At 42.8% G+C, this 21,182-nt stretch overlaps 1 long non-coding RNA gene across 2 annotated transcripts in view; it reads left to right on the forward strand.

The window, feature by feature from the left end:
- LOC122540008 overlaps positions 1 to 21,182 on the forward strand; it is a 47,907-nt gene that overhangs the window by 10,050 nt on the left and 16,675 nt on the right. The window contains exons 3-4 of one of the 2 annotated variants that reach the window (XR_006309228.1): positions 11,937 to 11,990; positions 19,732 to 19,876. This is a non-coding gene — a long non-coding RNA (uncharacterized LOC122540008). The remainder of the gene's footprint in view (positions 1 to 11,936; positions 11,991 to 19,731; positions 19,877 to 21,182) is intronic. The other variant, XR_006309229.1, reaches the window with a different exon arrangement.

The following is a 21,182-nucleotide window of genomic DNA, read 5'->3' on the forward strand; positions in this document are numbered from 1 at the left end:
ATCCTGTGAAAAAAATAAATGAATAGAAACTGAATATCCAACAGCTAAATCACTAGTACAGCACTAGATCAGCACATGATGTGCAGCTGTACTTTGAGAGTGACGTTTGCCATACAAGATGTACTGTACAGGCATGCCAGGGAGGTTACAAACCACTGGACTCTGAACATTTTGGAATTTTAATCAGGATGGCAATGCTAAATAAGCAGAGGGAAGACAAATAATTAGAAACAATTACCAGGGAAAGGAAGGTTGCACTTGTCAAACTCTGATGGAGTTCTTCAAGGAGGTGACCTGTATACTAAGTAAGAGAAATGCATAGATGGAGTGAATGTGGATTATCAGAAAATCTTTGACAGGTTGCCTCACAAGAGGCCTTTACGGAACAGACCCTTCGGTCCAACCAGTCCATGCCAACCATGATTCTGAACTAAACTAGTCCCATCTACCTGTGCTTGACCCATGTCCTTCCAAACCTTCCCTTTTCATTAACTTATACAAATGTCTTTTAAATGTTGTAACTGTACGCACATGCACCACTTCCTCTGAAAATTCATTCCACACACAACCCACTCTCTGTGTAAAAACATTACCCCTCATGTCTTTTTAAAATCTTTCTCCTCACACCTTAAGAATCTGCCCTGCTGAATGGATGGCCTTCTGTCTGAATGGTGCTTATTTAAAGAGCCAGTGTAGGCAGTATGGGCTGAATTATCTGCTTCTACACTGGAACAATTCTGAGATTACTTTAGAATGGTTTGCCCAATCTCTTCTCGGTCAACAGCAGGTGAAAAGGGTCAACCCACTGCTGAGAGATTTGAGGGTTATGATCCATAGGAAAATTAAAAGAAATGCCTTAAGCCTGAGGTCATGTAGGAAAGGGTTAATGAAATATTGGGTTTTATGACAAGAGGTACAAGATATAAAAGTCAAGATGTAATGCTGAGTCTAGGTCAAATCCTCAAAAAAACTACTGTTGAATGACTATGTGCAACTTCATGTTCCCAACCCTGATGGGATTTTGAGAACTCAGTGAACAGTAATGACAGTGATTTTTGTTTAGTCTGTGCCACTGAATTTTTGGGAGGATTTTTCACCATGATGCCCAGTGAGATTTTACCAAATGTGCATCATTGACTACCTCCCTCCCTGTGGTGCACCTTTCGCTTGATTCTAACCCCATCTTATCTGGAAGAACTTGCCCCCAGTGGCTATCCATCTAGAGACCAGCATCCTTGGTGTCCATGCCATATTTAAGAGCCCATTGTGCAAACAGACGGGGTGGCATTGCAAAGGTGCCATGCTCAATGTTGGGCATTCAGTAAGAAGATGTTGAATAAGGAAAGAAATACCATGATTCTCCAACAGGGTCCTGGAGATCTTGGTGATGGGGGAGCAACAGAGGAAGCCTGGCCCATTGTCACCCCTGAGGTGACTGCAGTCTCCACTATCTGGAGGAACATGGAATCCCTATAGTGCAAATGCCCTCTAGGCCATTCAGCCCATCAAGTTCACACCAACCCTCCAAAGAACAGCCTACCCAAACCCATGCCCTCACCCTATCTCCATAACCCCACATTTCCCCTGACTAATCCACCCAGCCTGCATATCCTGCACATGCAATTTAGCATGGCCAATCTACCTAATCTGCACATCTTTGAACTGTGGGAGGAAACCAAGCATTTTGAGGAACCCCATGCAGACATGAAAACTCCACACAAAGAGTCACCTGAGGGTGGAATCAAATTCCGGTCCCCAGACCTGTGAGATAGCAATGCTTAACCATTGAACCACTGCGCTGCCCACAATGCCACAACAAGGTCAATGACCTTTTCTACTTCAGCTGGGCAAGTGCCAAACTCCTCTCTCTGCTACGTCACACTCACTCCATCTCTACTACTACCACTCACCTCCCACAAAGGCTCATGTTCTGCCACTCTCACTACTTCCTGCAATATCTTACCTCACTCACTGTCCTAACAGTCGCCCACACTATTAGCCCTGTCTGGTCTCTATTCTGCTTGAACACTTGCCATGACACCTTTTGAACCAGCAGTAACAGCCATGCCACCGATTTTCATGTAATTCACCCTTTCTCTCACTCCAGGAGGACACAGTTCTCAACAGGACAGCAAGGGCCTAAATAGCTATTAGGGTGTCCAATATTAGATTCCTCACTCCCTGATGAGTGAAAGAATCTTATCCTTTGCTGGAGAAGGCTGGGACCCCTTCTGCAAACATGCCAAGGCATCCATGTTCCACCAACCAACCATCTCCATTCCACACATGCATTGGGGTGACATTGGGGTTAGCACCACTGCCTCACACAGCCAGAGGCCCAGGTTCGATTCCAGCCAGCGGGCAACTGTCTGTATGGAGTTCACACATTCTCCCTGTGTCTGTGTGGGTTTCCCCCGGGAATTCCGGTACAATCCAAAGATGTGCAGGTTAGGTGAACTGGCCATGCCAAATTGCTCATAGCATTCAGGAGTGTGTAGGTTAGGTGCATTACTCAGGGGTAATGTAGAGTAATAGGGTAGGGGAATGGATCTGGGTGGGTTACTCTTTGGAGGGTTGGTGTGGACTTGTTGGGCCAAATGGCCGGTTTCCATAATGTCGGGATTCTATGATTTCTATGACACATCTCACGGTGACCCCACTATCAGTGCAATTCACTGCCCAATAATTCTAACCACTGGACGCTTCATTAGTCCTCCCTTGTGTCTTGCCAATGAGGTGTCCATGACCATAGGGGGAGAGAGTTCACGAGGTGTCAGAGGAAGAATTGGTAAGTTTGCCTCCTGCACCTTCCACCAGTCTAGAGACTGACGCCTTGATGGGAACATCATGCTTCAAAGGATTGAGAGCGTAACTTGCTGGGAACCTCACTGTGACAATTCCGCAACTGGCCAAGAATGAATCAGCCCAGGCCACTGGCACTTGGAGGATTATCGCAGACCAGGCACCTGCTCAGCCCCAGGCCAGAGAGGATCCTGTGTTGTCAGCAATTATCCACAAGCACAGTGATGAACAGCAGCAGCAGGCAGGTATGTGGTAGGCAGTGACCCTCAGTGCCCAAAGGCTACAGCAATTCAGTGACACCATCACCACCCACCTGCCTCAGAGGGTCTGTCTCCATTGGTGCGTTGGTAGCTGCCAGGTCTGGGAACCTCAGGGTCTGCGGGAGAGGCACACACACCTGCACTCCTTCACTCCAGACATAGGTCCTACTGTTTGTTTGATTTGGTTTTTATTATTGCCACATTTACTGAGATACAGTGAAAAGTATTGTTTTGTGCACCATCCAGGCAAATCATACCTTATGCAAGTACATCAGGGCAATAGAACAGAATGGGAGAAAGTGAGGACTGCAGATGCTGGAGATCAGAGTCAAAAAGTGTGGCTCTGGAAAAGTGTGGCACTTCCTGATGAAGAGCTAATGCCTGAAACGTTGACTCTCCTGCTCCTCGGATGCTGCCTGACCTGCGGTGCTTTTCCAGCGCCACACTTTTCGACAATAGAATAGAATGCAGAATGTAGTGTCACAGCTACAGAGAAGGTGCAGAGAGAGATCAACTTTAATATACAGTATAAGAGTTCTGTTCAAAAGTCTGATAACAGTGGGAAAGTAGCAATTCTCGAATCAGTTCTTGAATGACACCTTTCCAAATTTTATGAGTCAGACTGACCTCGAGTGAGCTAACCAGACAGCCCTGGAAAAGAATTGACCATAGCCCTGACTGATGCCTGTAGATATTCCCAAATGTGCTAGCTCTATTCCCTGGACTGGCCCCATGTGGAGCCTCAGGACTGACTGTGACCCACCCCCTGGACTGCAGAGGCACAGCCCCCCACATCTTCCCCCCCCACCCACCAAGTACACCCCAATCCCCATAACTGGTGTTGGAGGCTGTGTTTGACTGACTATGGTGGGGACCCCTGACTGTCAGACTTTGGGGAGGACTACTCTGCTGAGACTTTAAAGCATGGTCGCTTGCTTTTGGTTCATGTAACATTTTTGCTGCATAAGCTGCTGGCACATGGTGTAGGTGTGAGATTGACATAGCACACTGCTGGACAGCGAGCTTCACTGGGCACCAACATGCTGCATATAATGAGGCAAGATATGCCTGTTAATAAGACTATTAGCAAGCAATAATCCCCCTCAACTAGAAAGTTCTGCAAAGGAGTCCTACCTGACATTATACATTAACTGCGTTTCTCTCTTCCCAGGTGCTGCCCGACCTGCTGAGTTTCTCCAGCATTCCCTTTGTCCGTTTCAGATTTCCAGTAGGTGCAGCATTTTGCTTTTATTCCAGCCTGTAATGCCCTACTGGACTTCTAAATAAGAACAGCAACGGGCAAGAGGAAGATCTTTTGGTCCACCCAGCTGTTCTCTTTAATGAAAGGGCCTGACAGAAAATAGTATACATAGAGATCTGTTTGGACCATCATGCAAGCAGACGGCAAAAAGTGTTGGGTTAAATATCACTTTAGGTAATGGGTTTACTGCAATTTATTAAAAGTTCAGGGCAGGCAGGATCAGAACACACAGTGTTGTTGTTCAATTAATACAATGTACGTTTGCACAGTTTATATTTTTGACTTGCTTTGATGTAGCGTGGTGTCTGTTCTAGAAGGATTTGCATAAAATTAAAAGCACCGAAATTCACCATTTGGTCCAACTGCTCTAAGCTGGTGTTTATAGTTTTTTGCATCAACCTCTCAACACCTCATCTCATCGAATGCTATGTTCATCTCCTTCCTTCTGTTATTTTCCCCTTCATGTACTTACCTAGCTTCCCCTTAAATGTATTGATGGTTTTTGTCACAGTAATGTCACATATGGCTTTCATGTTCCACCCTTTTAACCAGTCTCCAGGGGCAGGAGAAAGATCTTTTAGCTCATCCAAATGTGATATCTTGTGCATCATATTTCCCCTCCCTACTCCACCCGAAAGTTAAATGATTCTGTGGCAGAGGCACGAAATCAGATCAGACCCCATCCGATTACAGGGAAAAGCATTTTAGACTTGCTGTCTGACCCTGGTCTGGCAATTGAATCAAGTCCCATTCACTTTGGCCCCAGTCAACATACAGAGTGCTTTTCCCCCCAGATACAGACAGCTTCTGTTCTCATTTGTCAGAAATCAATGAAATAGCATCCATCCGGTATTGATTGTAATGAGGTCAACCAGATGGACCGCGTAGAGTTCCCTGACTGGGGCTGTTAATCTGGTCCAATCAGGGACCCCTGGCTAATAGATGAGAACAGGTGTGTCAGTAGTGTGGGAAAAAAGGGGAAGTACAGGAGCTTCAGACATCTTAAAACAAAAAAAAGGGAAATAAAAATTAAAAAAACAGGAGATTTAGAGTCTCCTCAGCTTAGAGCTCTGATTCTGTGCTGGCTGGTGCTACAGTCAGTGTGCTCCTGCTGTTGTTGGTTTCTGCTTTTCTTTTGGAGGAAGAATTTCTTTCCCCTTGTTTAGGGAAGACATTTATTCTTTTGGTTTTCTTTATTGTAAAAAGAAAACAAAAAACAAAAAAACAAAGAACGGGCATGTCAGAGGTTCTGCTCACCCTGAGAGCTGGTCTGAGGAAGCTGGATCAGTGTCAAGGACTTTGGGTGACTTAAAGAATGACTTGTTGACGGGATACCAGCCTCTGTGGAATTACTTCACACCCCATGAGCTGGTAGTCTGCCAAGTCCGCCATTCAATGAGAGATGAACCACCTCTCACCTCACACCTGACTTTATGTAAGACATTTTGTTTTAAAAATCAGTCATCCTTAATCTATTTAGTTGCAATAAGCTATCAACACAATACAATCCATTCCATTAATTGTTCTACAGACCATGATCAAATTAGTTAATGATTAACCCAAACACCAAATTATTGTTTCGGAACAGGTTAGATAACTGTTTCATATGGTGGGAGGTAAGAGACAGAAGAAGAGAGAACTTACATGGGATTGGGGTGACTGTTCATATGGACAGAGCACAGACACTGACAAACAGCTTATGTCCCACTTTAATTTCAGTCTAATTCCATGCCTGATGCAACATTTCTCTAGGCAGTAATAGATTTCACATTCCCACAGATAACATTATTCTTCAGCCTGTACTATAAATTGTTTCAGGCTTTGAGATACTAGAAAAATTCCTTAATAGGTCAGCAGTCATGCATAACCTCAGGCTGACTAAGTAAATTCATATGAAAGATACAGAAATATCTTTGAATGTGCCATAGAACAAAGCATAATGTCCATCACCGAAGGTTAAAACTATTCACTAATTTATGTTGCATGAATTGTGGTACCATGCCTGATCCCAGCCAGGGCAAACCCAGGCCCGGCCTTATCTTGACTTTGGGCTCCAGACTGCTGCCCCCACCCAGACCCAGCCTCACTGAGCTCATTAACAGACTTTAACTGAGGCTTGCCAACCCTCCAGATCGTCCTGGAGTCACCAAGAATTTAAGATTAATTTCCATGACACAGATGTGAACCAACTGCAAACAAATAAAATGATAGAGGCATTAAGAAAAAAGGATTGTGTCTTGTTTTTTTATTTTCTTTAAAAATTTTTGTTTATTAGTTATAAAAACAGACACTTAAAACATTGAAGGTTGGGGAGAAACTCACAGTCAAGTGTCAACACAACAACTTACACTTATATAATGTCTTTAAAGTAAAGAAAAATTTTGCTTTCCAAAATTCACTGAACACATAAAGATATCTTAGGACAAATGACTTGAAGCTTCATCAATGAGGCAGTTTTTAAGACAAGAGCAGATGAAGAGGTTGCAGCCAAGAGATTTTGTGAGGAAATTTCAGTACTCATGAGCCTGGGAGTTAATGGCTGCCAATATTGGAATAATTAAAGTTTGCAATACTCAAGAGGCTAGTATTGAGGTAAACTCCAGAGATCGAGGCAGTTGTGAAGGTGGAGGAGATTACAGCGATGGGGAAAGCAGGATGAGAACATTAAAATGAAAGCTTTTCTTGTCTGGGTGCCAAGCGAGTGCAGAGGGAATTGGCAGCATGACTTGTTGCAATTTAGCACAGAGAGCTTTGAATGAACTCAAGTTGAGAGAAGATAAATGACTATTGAAGATGGCCAGGAATACTTTGGAATCACGAGGTAACAGCAGCAGCTGAGAAGCTGGGAAGCCATTGTAGCTGATCTTCGTGCTGTGACTGGCTAGTTACCAATTGAGCAGTCACACTCAGCCAGACAGTGGTGGAGAGCTATTGGAGCAAAAATCCATGGCTAGTCATCTTAATAGTCACAGATGGCCTAATAATGATGAGATGACTTGGTTTACCACAGTCACATGTATAACAACTTGCGAGTTTGATATCAGCAATTTTAATGTTATGGCAGGGTCAGAAATCTAACTGGACAACTCCTGCTCCACCCAAATTCTGTCAGCTTTCCAGTTGGTGCACTGTCAGAATGATCAAATCAGCAACAAACAGGGGAGTTGGCTGAAACCTTCAGAAATACGTTCATCCAGAATTGCCAACCTTTAATTTAGCCTCGATCTCACAGGCCAAGCTATAGGACACACCATAGTCATTCAGTCTCAAAAGCTCTAATTAGGTAGAAAGGTTCTTTTTAATGAAAGATCCTGATGGAAAATAAAATACACCGAGATCTATTTGGTTCATAATGCAAGCAGACGGCAAAAATTGTCTAGAGTTAAAAATCACTTTAAGTACTGGGTTTACGTCAATTTATTAAAAGTTTCAGACAGGCAAGATCAGAAGACATAGTGATGTAGCAAAATTAATACAATGTATTTTTGCACAATTTATAGTTTTGCCTTGCTTTGATGCTGTATGGCATCTATCTGAGAAGGAATTGCAACAAATTAAAAACACCAAAGTTCACCATTTGATCCAACTATTTTATGTTGGTGTTTAAATGCTCTCAACACCCCATCTAATCTAATGCTATGTTCATCTCCTTCCGTTATTCTCCCCTTCATGTACTTACCCAGCTTCCCTTTAAATGTATCAGTGAGTATTTTCACAGCAACTCCCTTGTGGTTTTCATTTCCCACCCTTTTTAACCACTCGCCAAGTGAAGAGTTTCTCTTCCAGAATGGATATTTTTATGACCATTTTATATTTTACGTTCAAAAGGACGTTGACAAGTTGTTAGAATGGGCAGATAGCTGGCACATGAGGTTCAATGCAGAGATGTGTGAGGTGATGCAATTTGATCAGAAGGACGTTGAAAGTCAAAATAAAATAGGAACTACAATTCTAAATGAGGTGCAGGAACAGAGCAATCTGAATGTATTATGCCAGATCATTGAAGGTGCCAGGACATTGACAATTCATAAAGCATACTGCATTCTTGGCTTTATTCACAGGGGTATAGAGTACAACATCAAGGAAATGATGTTGAACTTTCTATAAATCACTTGTTAGATCTGAGTTAGAGTATTGTATACAGTTCTGGGTGTCATATTATCTGAAAAGATGTGAGCATATTGGACAGAGTGTGGAAGCAATGACCATGAATTGTTCCAGGGGTGAGGAACTTCAGTAATGTGGAGAGATTGAGGAAGTTGGGACTGTTCTCCTTGTAGAGAAGAAGGCTGAGAGGAGATTTGTCAGTTGTTTTCAAAATCATGAGTGGCTAGACAGAGTAGATGGGGAAAAGCTGTTCCTGCTCATAAAAAAAGAGGGAAGAGATTTAAGGTGAACAAATGAAGCCAGGATGATGCGACAAAAACTGATTCACACAGCAAGTTGTTTGGGTTGGAAATCTGCCAGTGGCAGGTTTAATTGAAGCATTGAAGAGGACACTGGATGATTATTTGGATATAAATAGTACATAGGGATATGGGGAAACGGCAGGAGGGTGGCACTCAGTAATACAATCAATGCAGTGACAGTGGGCCAAATGACCTCCTCTGTGCCATAACAATCCTGTGATATTCATGGCCCTTGGTTTTGGGCCTTTTCAAAAGTGGAGACATTTCGATATCTACCCTATCAAGCCACTTCATCATTGTAAAACCCTCTACCACGTCACTCTCAATCCTCTTGGGTTTTGTAGGGTACTGCACTCCATACAACCCAGCTAAAAAACTGGTCTGGAACAAATCCATGAGATCAATAACTTCTCCACCATCCCCATCCATTTAACATGAACAGCGGTACTAATGGCTTCGTGAAAAACTTACATTCCTATCCAAAGCCCACTGACAATTCAGACTCTCTGGAGTACTCAGTATGAGATTGTGGTGTGTACAATTAAGCTCGCTCCCAGCAGGAAACCCTAAATTGTCCAACTATCAGATTAGAAGTACAGACAGTGAAACACTGTGATAGAGTTAGAGTTAGGGTCAGAATTGCTTGGACACTTTGACATCAGGTACAGTTAGCTTTATGGGGAGGCTAACGTTGCTTGTTCTTTGCCTACAATGTTCCTTAGTTTAAGATTCAGTGCAGCTGATTGTTCTGAAGAAACCTCAGCATTTTTCTGCCTCCCTTGACTGAGACAACTCAATAAAGAACAGAAATGTTGCATAGCTTGGGAGATAATTTGTTTTAGATTAGATTCCCTACAGTGTGGAAATAGGCTATTTGGCCCAACTGACCCTGCGAAGAGTAACCCACCCAGACCCATACCTCTCTGACTAATGCATCTAACACTATGGGCAATTTAGCATGGCCAATCCACCTGACCTGCACATCTTTGGAGTGTGGGAGGAAACCAGAGCAAACCCACACAGACACGGAGAGAATGTGCAAACTCCACATAGTCATCCAAGGTTGGAATTGAGCTTGGGTCCCTAGCGCTATTAGACTTTAGTGCTAACCACTGAACCACCGTGCCACCCTAAGTTAGAGGAAGCAATTTTAGGCTCTTCATTTGTTTTCAATCCATTCTTTCACATTCCCTCTCTATTATAGTAAGAGAATCAGCACATCCCATTTAAATATGAATCAAGATGAGCTCCTTAAACCTCTGAGATTTAAAGTTCTCACATTTCTTTTCTCTGAAGTACTTGAGGCAGTATGGTGAGCTGGTAGAGAACCACAACGATGACATTCAGTTGGTGAGGAAAGCTTCACTTTAACTTTCACTCGAGTGGGCTTTAGCACCGCTACAGGGAACTTGAATTAATGTTAACTCTCCACAGATGCTGATGAGTTTTTCCAGCAGTTTCTGTTTTTGTTTCTGATTTCCAGTATCTGCAGTTCTTTCATTTGTTTTGTTTAGGCCTAACCTGATTGTTGTCCAGGTCATGTTGCCAGCGGGAACAAACTGCTTCATTATCTGAAGAATTTGAGGAAAAAATAAACACGGCAATTATCACAAATCATCCCAATTTTCAATCGCATGAAGGAAGGATGCTTACTGGTGAAGCAGCTGAGAATGAAAGACACTGCTCTAGGGGACTCGTGCAGCAATCTTCTGTCACTCAGATGACTGTGACAACCATAACTACCTTCTTTTGTGTTACATGACTCCAGCTGTTGCAAGATTTCTCACTGGACGATATGCATACCAACTCAATTAAAGTGCTCCCATCCATACTGGTGGATATTCAACAACTCATGGGATGAGGACGCCACATAGAAAAGAATCCCTATAGTGCGGCATAGGCTGTTCAGCCCATCAAGTCTGCATGAGTCCAGCTGTTGCAAGACTTCCAATTGCCATTTATTCTGTTAGTATTCCTTGGTACAAGAACTGAGCAAATGTCAAGGACAGTGACCTGTAACTGGCTTCCGAATTAAACTCTTTTGTTCGTGTTAAGGTAAAGACTGGATTAAGAGAGATCTTGGCAGAACCCAGATCAACAATAAACAGGGAGAGAAGTGCCAGTCTGACATACCATTTTGTTGATGTGTGAGTAGGCTGATATGGTAGAAATTGGCCACTTCAGATTTGCCTCGCTTTTTGCGGGCAGGACAAACCTGAGTTTTTGTAAAAGTTTATCCAGTTGTTATCAATGTTTTAGCTACACCGGAATAGCTTGGCTATAGACAAGGCTAGCTTAGGAGCACAACCCTTAGCCACGACAGCCACAGTTTTTTAGGGACACATAACTTTTGCCATATCTAGTGTACTCAGCCATACTATGCCATCATATGAAGTGATTTGAATTGACTAAAGACTGGCAATTGTAGTTGTGGGGGCCGCAGGAGGATGCCAAGATGGATTATCCACTTGGAATCTGACTGACAATGGTAGCAAATGTTACAGCATTGTCTTCTGCATTCACCTGATGGGTTCCACCATCATTGACAATGCAAGTGTAAGTGTGACACAAGGGTAGCACAGTGGTTAGCACTGCTGCCTCTCAGGACCAGGAACCTGGCCACCCTTGGGTGACTGTGCGGAGTGTGGACGTGCTCCTCGTATCTGTGTGGGTGTCCTCTGTTTACTCTCATGGTCCAAACATGTGCAGACTAGGTGGTTTGGTAGTGATAAATTGCACTGTAATGACCAGCAATGTGGAGGCTAGATGGATAAGCCATGGGAAATGTAGGGTCATGGGGATAGAGTGAGGGTGGGCCGAGGTGGGGTACTGTTTGGAGGGTTGGTGCAGACTTGATGGGCTGAACAGCCTATTCCGCACTATAGGGATTCTTTTCTATGTGGCATCCTCATCCCATGAGTTGTTGAATATCCACCAGTATGGATGGGAGCACTTTAATTGAGTTGGCATGCATATTGTCCAGTGTTGCAGCTTCAGTAGGCCCCTTTTATATACTGCTGTTCTACATGCCCTTAAACCAGGCTTGGTCATCTGGTATGCCAGTTTTCCCGATACTGCTCCTGCTGCTGGTATTGGGTGATAGCTGCCTGTGGTTGCTAAGTTTTGAGTTGCTGGAGTTGTTCTATCTTATTTAACACAGAAGGAAAGCTGCACAATACAATGGCATGTTTCTTCTTTGTACAGATGGGATTCTGTCTCCACATGGACTGTGCAGTGGTCATTCCTAACAATACTGTGGTGAGTAGATGTATCTACAATAGGTAGGTTGGTGACGATGAGAGAAAATGTGTGTTTTCCATCTTTCTGTACTCTTACCATATGCTATAGACTTTGGCAGATATATAACTCATGACTCAACCAGCTCAGTGATACAGCCAGGTCATTCGTGGTGATGGACATTGAAGTCCCTCACTCAGAATAATAAATGCCATGCCTTTATCATCCTCAATGTTTCTTCAAGGTGGTGCTTAATAGGGAATGCTGACTAATCACTGGATGGAGAGCAATAGGTGGTAATCAGGTCCAACCTGGAAGTTTTCTTCCCTTTGATCATCTACCAAGAGATTTCATGGAGTGCAAAGTCAATGTTGAGTTTTCTGTAGTCACTTCATGTCAACTACCATCCAACCACTGTGGTTGCCTACCAGTGAGAGAGGACATACCCAGGGATAATGATGAAGGTGTCCATCATTCTAGCTGATACATACAACCCTCTGAAGATGGATATCTTATGTAGTTGCTTGACTAAACTCCTGACAAGAAAGTTTACTTGACTGAACTCCTGACAACACATCACATGTTAGCACAGGCTTTTAGTAAGGTGGATTTTGTAGGGTGAACAGGGGTAGGGATACCTTTGTCATATCTGGTGCTTGAGATGAAATCTAACAGTTCATTTGATTTTATTCTTGTTATGTTTGATGCAACTGAATAGCTTACTAGAGGATAAATAAATGTAAATCACACTGGAGTTGGAGTTACATATAGGCCAGACCAGGTGGATTTAGAAGCATAAAATTATAGGAACATGAGTTGAACACTATTCAGTGAGATCATGGCCGATTTATGACACAACTTGCAAATGCCCCAAAGTGTTTATCTCTTTGGACAACACATTCCTGTCAATATTGGTTTTAAAATTTACAATTGATCTAGCACCAATTGACATTTGAGGAAGAATTCAAAACTTCTGTTACTGTTTGTGTATAGATTTGCGTCATTCTTTAGCTCTTGAAATGACCAGCTCTAATTTTTTGACTGAGTAACAAGTCTTAGACACCCCAATCAACAGAAATAGTCTCTCTCTACCCTAACTGGTCCTTCAGAATTGTGGTCATTCGGTTCTTGTCCTTCTAAATCCCAGGAAGTACAACCTAGTTAATGTAATGTCACCTCACAATTTCACCCTCTCATCATTCTGGCCGACATATTTCGTGCTCCCTGTGTCAACCAAATTCTATTTCACTCAAGGCTGGCAGTGCCACAGGAGCCTATGGCCTGTTAACTTGGTGATAACAGTGCTACCAACGGGGCCACAGTTGATATCACAGGTAAAGTCAATTAATGGTAAATCTTCTGGGATGGGCAGGAATGGTTGATAGTGGGGGCACTGACTCTCATGCCCAAGTTTCTAACATGCATTCCAGAAATAAAGCACAATATTAACACAGAACATCACTCACAACGGTCGTGACTGAGTGTATAGATGCTCACAGGAACATTTACCTCATTGTGATTCATAGGGGTGGCATGGTTGCTCAGTGGTTAGCACTGCTGCCTCACAGGGCCGGGGACATGGGTTTGATTCCACCCTGTCTGTGTGAAGTTTCCATGACCTTCCCATGCCTGCACAAGTTTCCTCTAGGTGCTCTGGTTTCTGCCCACAGTCCAATGATGTGCAGGTTAGGTGGATTGACCATGGGTATTTCAGGGTTAGACTGATAGAGTAAGGGGTGCACCTGGATGGAATGCTCTGTGGAGAGTCGATGTGGATTCAATGGGCCAAATGGTCTGCTTCCACACTGTAGTGATTCTATCCCTCAGTGCTTGGTGCAGTGTAAATTACTCCTGGTGGATTGATTAATAAATGGGCTGAGTGAGTGTTCAAGGACCCATAAGGGATTCAATTTCTTGGAAATTGAGCTAACCTGAGATAAATTAGGGGGCATTCATTACTTAGTCTGGTGAAGGAACAGAGTGGATGAACCAAATACTCGCACTCATTGCATATTCTCCTCAATTCTTATGTTGCACATCTCCTTCAGTTTTGATGGCCAAAACTTTATTAGAAATGTGTCATTATTTGCTTGCAGAACACTGCAAACCACTACAATCTTGTCTTCAGCTCAGTTTGCACTGCTGTAAAAATAAGCACAATGATAAAATACCAGTTAACACTCGTGCATCAACACTGTTTCGCTACTGATTAAAATTTGAAAAGGCAGTTTTAATCACCCAATTGCTGTAATTTGAACCCAGTGCAAAATCTGTCAAGCAGAAATGGTTTAGAGAAGTTCTGAAAACTAAAATGATTGAGATAGAAATTTGTTTCAAAAAATAACAAACAGTCTGTTAAGATACTGAGCCATTTTAGGATTGTAATTTTGTCCACTGTGACAACTGTGTGTTGGCTATCAGTGCTAGAACAGACAGGGACAAAGTGCTCGTTGATATAGGCTACACATCAGACAATGACTCATCTTCACTTCCTGTGGTTTTGACAAGTAAACATAACATGTCCCATTGCCATTCCACTCTCTGTTCAAGATCACACTCTTTCCAGTGACCTTTATATTGAAAATACGTCATATCTAGAAGGAACAAAGAGAGATCCTGATATTTGTTTTTAAATTTAAAACTACATTCCCTTACTTATTTATTTTTAAATGACACATTTTTGTGGACTGATAACATGGCTGCTTTTGGTCACATGATGCCAGTTGGCCACAATTTCTGTTCAAAAGTAACCAGTGGACATTCGCTTATGTTTGGGAATATTACATTGACATTCCAGTCAAGGCAACATGAAGGAACTACAAAGAAAATGGTGACATCAGCCCCTTCTGAATAAAGCAAGAGCTATTGACATTCAGTTTTGAAGAAGAGTCTTTCAGCATTCAAAATGTTAATGCTGCTTCTCTGAGCACAAAATTCTGCCAGACCTACTAAGTTTGTCCAGCAATTTCTGTGTTCATTGCAATTGAAGTTCTTGATGTCCAAGAAGGAATTGATGTTCCCTCAGTTGTCAGCTACAAAACACAGAGAGGCTGGGACTATTTTCTCTGGAGCAGAGGAAGTTAAGGAGTGACTTTATAGAGGTTTATAAAATCATGAGGGGCATAGATAAAGTGAATAGCAAAGGTCTTTTCCCTATGCCAGGGGGGCTATAATTTTAACTTCAGAGGAGAAAGATTTAAAAGGGATCTGAGGAGCAACTTTTTCACACAGAATGTAGAATGAAATGTATGCAGAATGAAATGCTAGAGGCAGTGGTATACGCACAACAATTAAAAAACATTTGGACGGGTACGTGAATAGGAAAGGTTTAGAGGGATATGAGCCAAACACAGACAAATGGGACTAGAGCAGTTTGGAAAACTTGGTTGGCATAGATGATTTGGACAGAAGGGTCTGTTTCTGTGCTGTATGACTCTATGACATCAAACAGTCATTAGCTGAACATACTGCTCCATTCACTGCATCCCTTCAATTACTTACCAACCATCTCCATGAAACACATGCTTCAAATTCAGAGCTCCACCTCAGTCCCACATCCCACAGCTTGTGCATGCTGTCAGCCATTCAATAATGATAGCCATGATTCCCAAACAGTTTGCACCACACTCATTAGTACAGGGCCACTTTCTTCCAGGGTAAGAGTATATTCCAGGGCAGCAGCGAAGACTGGTGGAGTGACAGGGGTTGGGGAGATAGGTGGAGTGGAGATTTCCATGAACTCACGCTTTTGGAGGATAAGGTGCTGACATTGGTGAGACGACAATGGGAGCTATGCTATACGTTCCAAACTAACACACCTTCTCACATTGAACACCTTCTCTCATCTCACAATGACTTGAATACAAACTGCAGATGAGGTAAGCATCTTTAAATAGTCCCTGTGTATTCCCCTTTTCCCTTACTACTCCTCCTTTCACATACCCAAGAATTGACACCTGGTTAAGTATTGGTGGGAGAGCATGAAGTTGATAAAGAACAGGGCACTGTCATGTGATCTCATACATATACCGGCTCAGATATTGGTACTGCACAAAGTTTAGAGAATAACATAGAGACAGGACTTTGATATCCCTCTAGGGTTAGGTTGCAAGGTTGGGGGCAGCCAATGGGTTAGGGGAAGGGGAAACCATTGGAATGGCCAGTGAAATGGTGAAGGTAGTTTGGAATGGAGTGCCCATCACCTTCCTGGGGCCGGAATGAAATAGGCTGTAGCACAATTTGTGATAGAATCGCATTGAGAATTCGAGTGAGGCCTATCTTAACATCAGGAACAACTCATTGCTTCATTTATGTATCAGCCAGGCTTGCTAGGCAGCAAAAACATACCCATTAAAGTGTAATAATTGCTTGTTAAATATATTAACTACATATCTTATCTGATTAATGCAGCATCCTATTTTACCAAAAGTATTGAGCAAATACCAAGATTACCTGACATGAAAGTCTGAGTAATGTTTCTCGAGTGAAAATGCATAGAGTTCAAATGCTGGTCAAAGGAAATGGTATTAATGCTTGCAAATTGAGCATTGACATCTCGATAGTGCCTAAGGTAGCGGCAATAACATACCACTGCGCTGGTCAAACCTTTCCCATCACTTATGAAACTGCCAAGTCTGCTGCAGGAGGAGAGGAACATCATTTCATCATTGGTCATGTCAATATTACAATGGACTCTACTGAGTTCAATGAGAAGTTGAATGATGGGTGTGGATCTGCGATGGGATGGGGGGATTGTATCTCCGCCGACTTTCCCTTTTTGAGGTCATATGTTGGTCACTCAGCTGGTGCAGCACTTTCAACAAAGTTGGTCACACACTGCAAACAGAGCCAAGGTGAAACAGGTAATAAGGCTGTGGAAGGTTCTGGTTCTGCAGTTTGGACTGGTCCAGTCAGAGAGTACCACATCATCTGGAATGCTATGAGAGGCAATGGGTTGGATGCAGAGGAACTAGGATGGGCCTGTCAAGCAGGAGGACAAGATCACGGGAATGGAAAAAGGCTCTTTGAGGATGATAGAACTCAGCTACATGGGGAGACAGTTGCTGACAGACACCTGGTTCCAGTCGATGAGAGCTGGGTGCACCAGATCACCATAGGCTGTCAGATAGTCATCGGATGATAACAGCATTCAGATTTGCATTACAGAAGTGAACTGAAGTCTCTATTCATTTTATTTTATTTTTGGTGGCCGTATCTAAAAGGTCATTTATATGTGTTCAATTTCTTGCCAATGTGTAATGTTCCCCAAATGGACAGTGACAAACTGCAGTCTCCAGTGGGCATTGGGGACAGATTAGCAGGGACTCAGAGAGGGTGTTTAGACAGGATGTATCTAAGGACAGGTAAAGTGTGTGGCCTGGTGATTAAACAGCAACTAGGGTGAAGGAGTATTAGCCATGTGTCATGAAGAGTGTAGCTTTATGGCTGCTTTGTCATCATGTCGCAGTGGAAACCACAGCGGCTCAGTGGTTAGCACTGCTGCCTCACAGCGCCAGAGACCCGGGTTCGATTCCCGCCTCAGGCGACTGACTGTGTGGCGTTTGCACATTCTTCCTGTGTCTGCGTGGGTTTCCTCCGGGTGCTTCAGTTTCCTCCCACAATCCAAAGATGTGCAGGTCAGGTGAATTAACCATGCTAAATTGCCCATAGTGTTAGGTGCATTAGTCAAGGGTAAGTATGGGAAGTGGATCTGGGTGGATTACTCTGTGGAGGGTCGGTGTGGACTTGTTGGGCTGAAGGGTCTGTTTCCATACTGTCAGGTATCTAATCTAACCTAAACTAGTAACCAATTGCTAATGTTTGTTTGAGTGCATAGCAGCCTTTAAAAAATAACAGGGGCGGGGGCAACAGTCTTTGATGAATGGTGGGTTGGTTTGGGAGACAAGTTTAGAATCAGACAAAATTTATGCGCCAAAGGAACAGTGTAGGTCATCATTGAGGTGTATTTGCTTGGAGATGTATCAAGAAATCTTGCCAGGTCTCACAAAGAGGAACCCTCCAAACAACTCCATGCAACTAGTTAAACTTGGTATTAATCTTAGAATTTTTACAATGTGTTACAAAACGACAATAATATTTATCTCCTTGTCTCATGTCTACAAACATGAAAACAGATACAGTTCATACTAATGGAGCACAGCTCCGAATTATTTATGGACTGTTAGATCTCATATGTTCCAATGGGAGTCCGAGTCACGGGATAGTCTTAGGTAACTTCGATTGTGATTTTACAGCTTAATTTCTCCAGAGCAGCAAGGCACACAAAAGGTTCCAGAATGTCTTAACGTTTACAGTTTAAACTTAGAATGCACACGTCCCCCCACCTTTGCTTACTATTGGTCAGAAACACCAAGCTATCCCTTTGTCATTGGCTCTCTGGTACAGTATCGTACACAGTTAAAGCTTGCCTCAGCAATTTACTTGCTGTCATGTACACAGTTTAACTGTTGTTAATTCTTAACCCAAAGCAAGTACTGCCACACTCAGTAATTTCAATCTACCTGTATTTCCAATTAAGCTAATCATATCACTGAACAACAAAGAGATGGACAGGCTTATGGTCCATCCCCCGGTCTTTCGTGAGGTTTCCCAGACACTCTTATCTCGCCGTAATAATATGGGGGCTGCTTCTACTGCCTGAAACTGGTTTGAATCTTTTCATCTAATGCTTTTATTGATTTTTGGACATAGGTAGATCTGTAGCTACTTTGTAATTTATGTCTATGATTATTTGAAAGATCTTAATTCTTAGTATTGTAACAGATTGATTAACTAATTCAAGAGAGATTCACTAATTAGTGTGAAATGTTCTTATCTACATATTATGCGTAAGCAAATATAGCTGCATATTTTATCTCAGTTCAGTAACCTTGGGTTTACAGAGCTACTATCGTTCTGTTTGTGAAGACTACATTAAGCAAATATTTCCCAAGTTCTCTAAGTGCTGCCAGCCATGTTCTGCTGCATGAGCCATGGGTGTCTGTCAGCCATTTTGTGCTGCCCAGTCATGGGCAGCCCTAATATGGACATATTGAATTTTTAAATAACATAGGTTTTCTTGTTAAGAAAAGTTTTAAAGAAGGGATGTATCAGCCAAAAATGGTAATCAATCCTAAGAGAAACTGTGGAATGTTGCACTGGAGGGTGCCAAGGAACTTCAGAGAGAGATAGAGACACTTCAAAGAAAATGATGCAACACTGAACTTGAACTGTCATTTCCTGTAATTGCCAAGATAATAGACGTTGATTACTACCTCAGCAGAAACTGTCGCTTGTGAGCTATAGGAGAAAGTGAGGATTGCAGATGCTGGAGATCAGAGTCGAGAGAGTGGTGCTGGAAAAGCACTGCTGGTCAGGCAGCATCTGGAGGAGCAGGAGAATCGACGTTTCGCGCATAAGCACTTTTACCCGAAATGTTGATTCTCCTGCTCCTCAGATGCTGCCTGACCTCCTGTGAGTTATATCCAAGATTTGTTGATATGATGTGAGGGAAAAGAAAACTGTACTGAGCAGAAGGCACCTTATGCTTTCCCTTTCCAGGAACATATAAGAGAATGAATTAAAAAGCTAACTGCAAACTGGGTCACTGCGTGCTTGTCTGATGTTCTAATTCTACTGAGCTGCAGTATACTGAGCAGATTACAGCTGAAGAACATCCATTAAGTAACAATTGTAGTTCAAAATAAAGAATGTCTCTATCTCTCTCTTTCTCTCTCTCTGTCCCTCTTTCTGTCTCTCGCAGATTGCTGGAAGTAAATCACAAGTCAACCAAGCCACTGTCAAAAAGGAAACTGGGCAACATCCTCTGACTAACCTGCAGGACTGAGAACCTTCAGGCAAATGCTCAGTTACCACGGTCAGTGCTATTGAAATCACTACTTTAACAGGTAAAACTTTTCATCATCTACACCTCAGACAAGACAAAGACAAATTCCTATGGCATTTTTTTAAACTGTCATTGTTTCTTTCTAATCTGTGTGTATGTGGGTCACATTTCATTTTTTTTCCTTGCATTTTGGTGACTAATGACCACTTCCTTTTTAACCCAGCTTAAACTGGCAGCTAATAAGACATAAGTACATGATAGGGGTAGAGATCCTTTATGCTGAGTTAATATCCATAGAATCCCTACACTGTGGACCATTTGCCCCATTGAATCCAGATTGACAACATCCCACTCCTGCTTTTCCCACTAGCCGACACATCTTTGGACAGTGGCAGGAAACCAGAGCACCCAAAGGAAACCCAGGCAGACCATGCAAACACAGACAGTCTCCCAAGGGTGGAATTAAACCCAGATCCCTGGTGCTGTAAGGCAGTCATGCTAACCACTGAGCCACCATGCTGTACAACTGTTGTGACCAGCTGAAGAAAGGGAGTGTGGTTTAATAAAGAAGAGGAGCAGGTTCTACCCTCCTTATCCAGGAGTATAATGATATTGAGGTGTTAAGAATCATAATGAATTGGGGATGCTTGCTGGGTGACCAGTTGTGACAATGCTGTACATTCACTCACTTAAAGCATGTTCTGATTATGAGTACAGCCAAAGACATACATAATGGCAAAACATCTTTTTCAAAAACTTTCCAAAATAACAAAATAAATATTTTCACCAAGGAAGGGGTGCCTATAGAGATTTTGAATGTATTTGTGGCCATCTATTGAAATTCTATAAATTGTGGAATGGTGTTTGCAAATTGGAAGGTTGGTTCTCCATTATTTAAGGATTGGTTAATTCCATTTGCTGGATGGTTGGTATACAATGTAGAGTGATACCAACAGCATGGGTTCAATTCCCACAACAGCTGAGGCTGAAGTAACAGTGTGGTGATCCAAAGGTTAATCCACCACCAGTTACCACTCTCTGATGAAAGAGTGGGATGTTGTGTTTACCTTTTCTCCTTATTGAAGGCGGAAAAACATAAGGAATGACATATCTCCCCGCTGGATGTCAGTAATGCAGAAAATGTTAGGAGAAAGTGAGGACTGCAGACGCTGGAGATCAGAGTCAAAAATGTGGCATTGGAAAAGCACAGCCGGTCAGGCAGCATCCGAGGAGCAGGAGAGTCGACATTTCGAGTGTGAGCTCTTCATCAGGAATGGGTTAGGGCTGGGGGGTTCCCAAGGGAGCTGAGAAATAAATGGGAGGGGGTGGGGCTGGGGGAAGGTAGCTGGGAATGCGATAGGTAGATG

Source organism: Chiloscyllium plagiosum, chromosome 33 (genome assembly GCF_004010195.1).
Source record: "Chiloscyllium plagiosum isolate BGI_BamShark_2017 chromosome 33, ASM401019v2, whole genome shotgun sequence".
In the NCBI taxonomy this organism is placed as follows: domain Eukaryota; kingdom Metazoa; phylum Chordata; class Chondrichthyes; order Orectolobiformes; family Hemiscylliidae; genus Chiloscyllium; species Chiloscyllium plagiosum.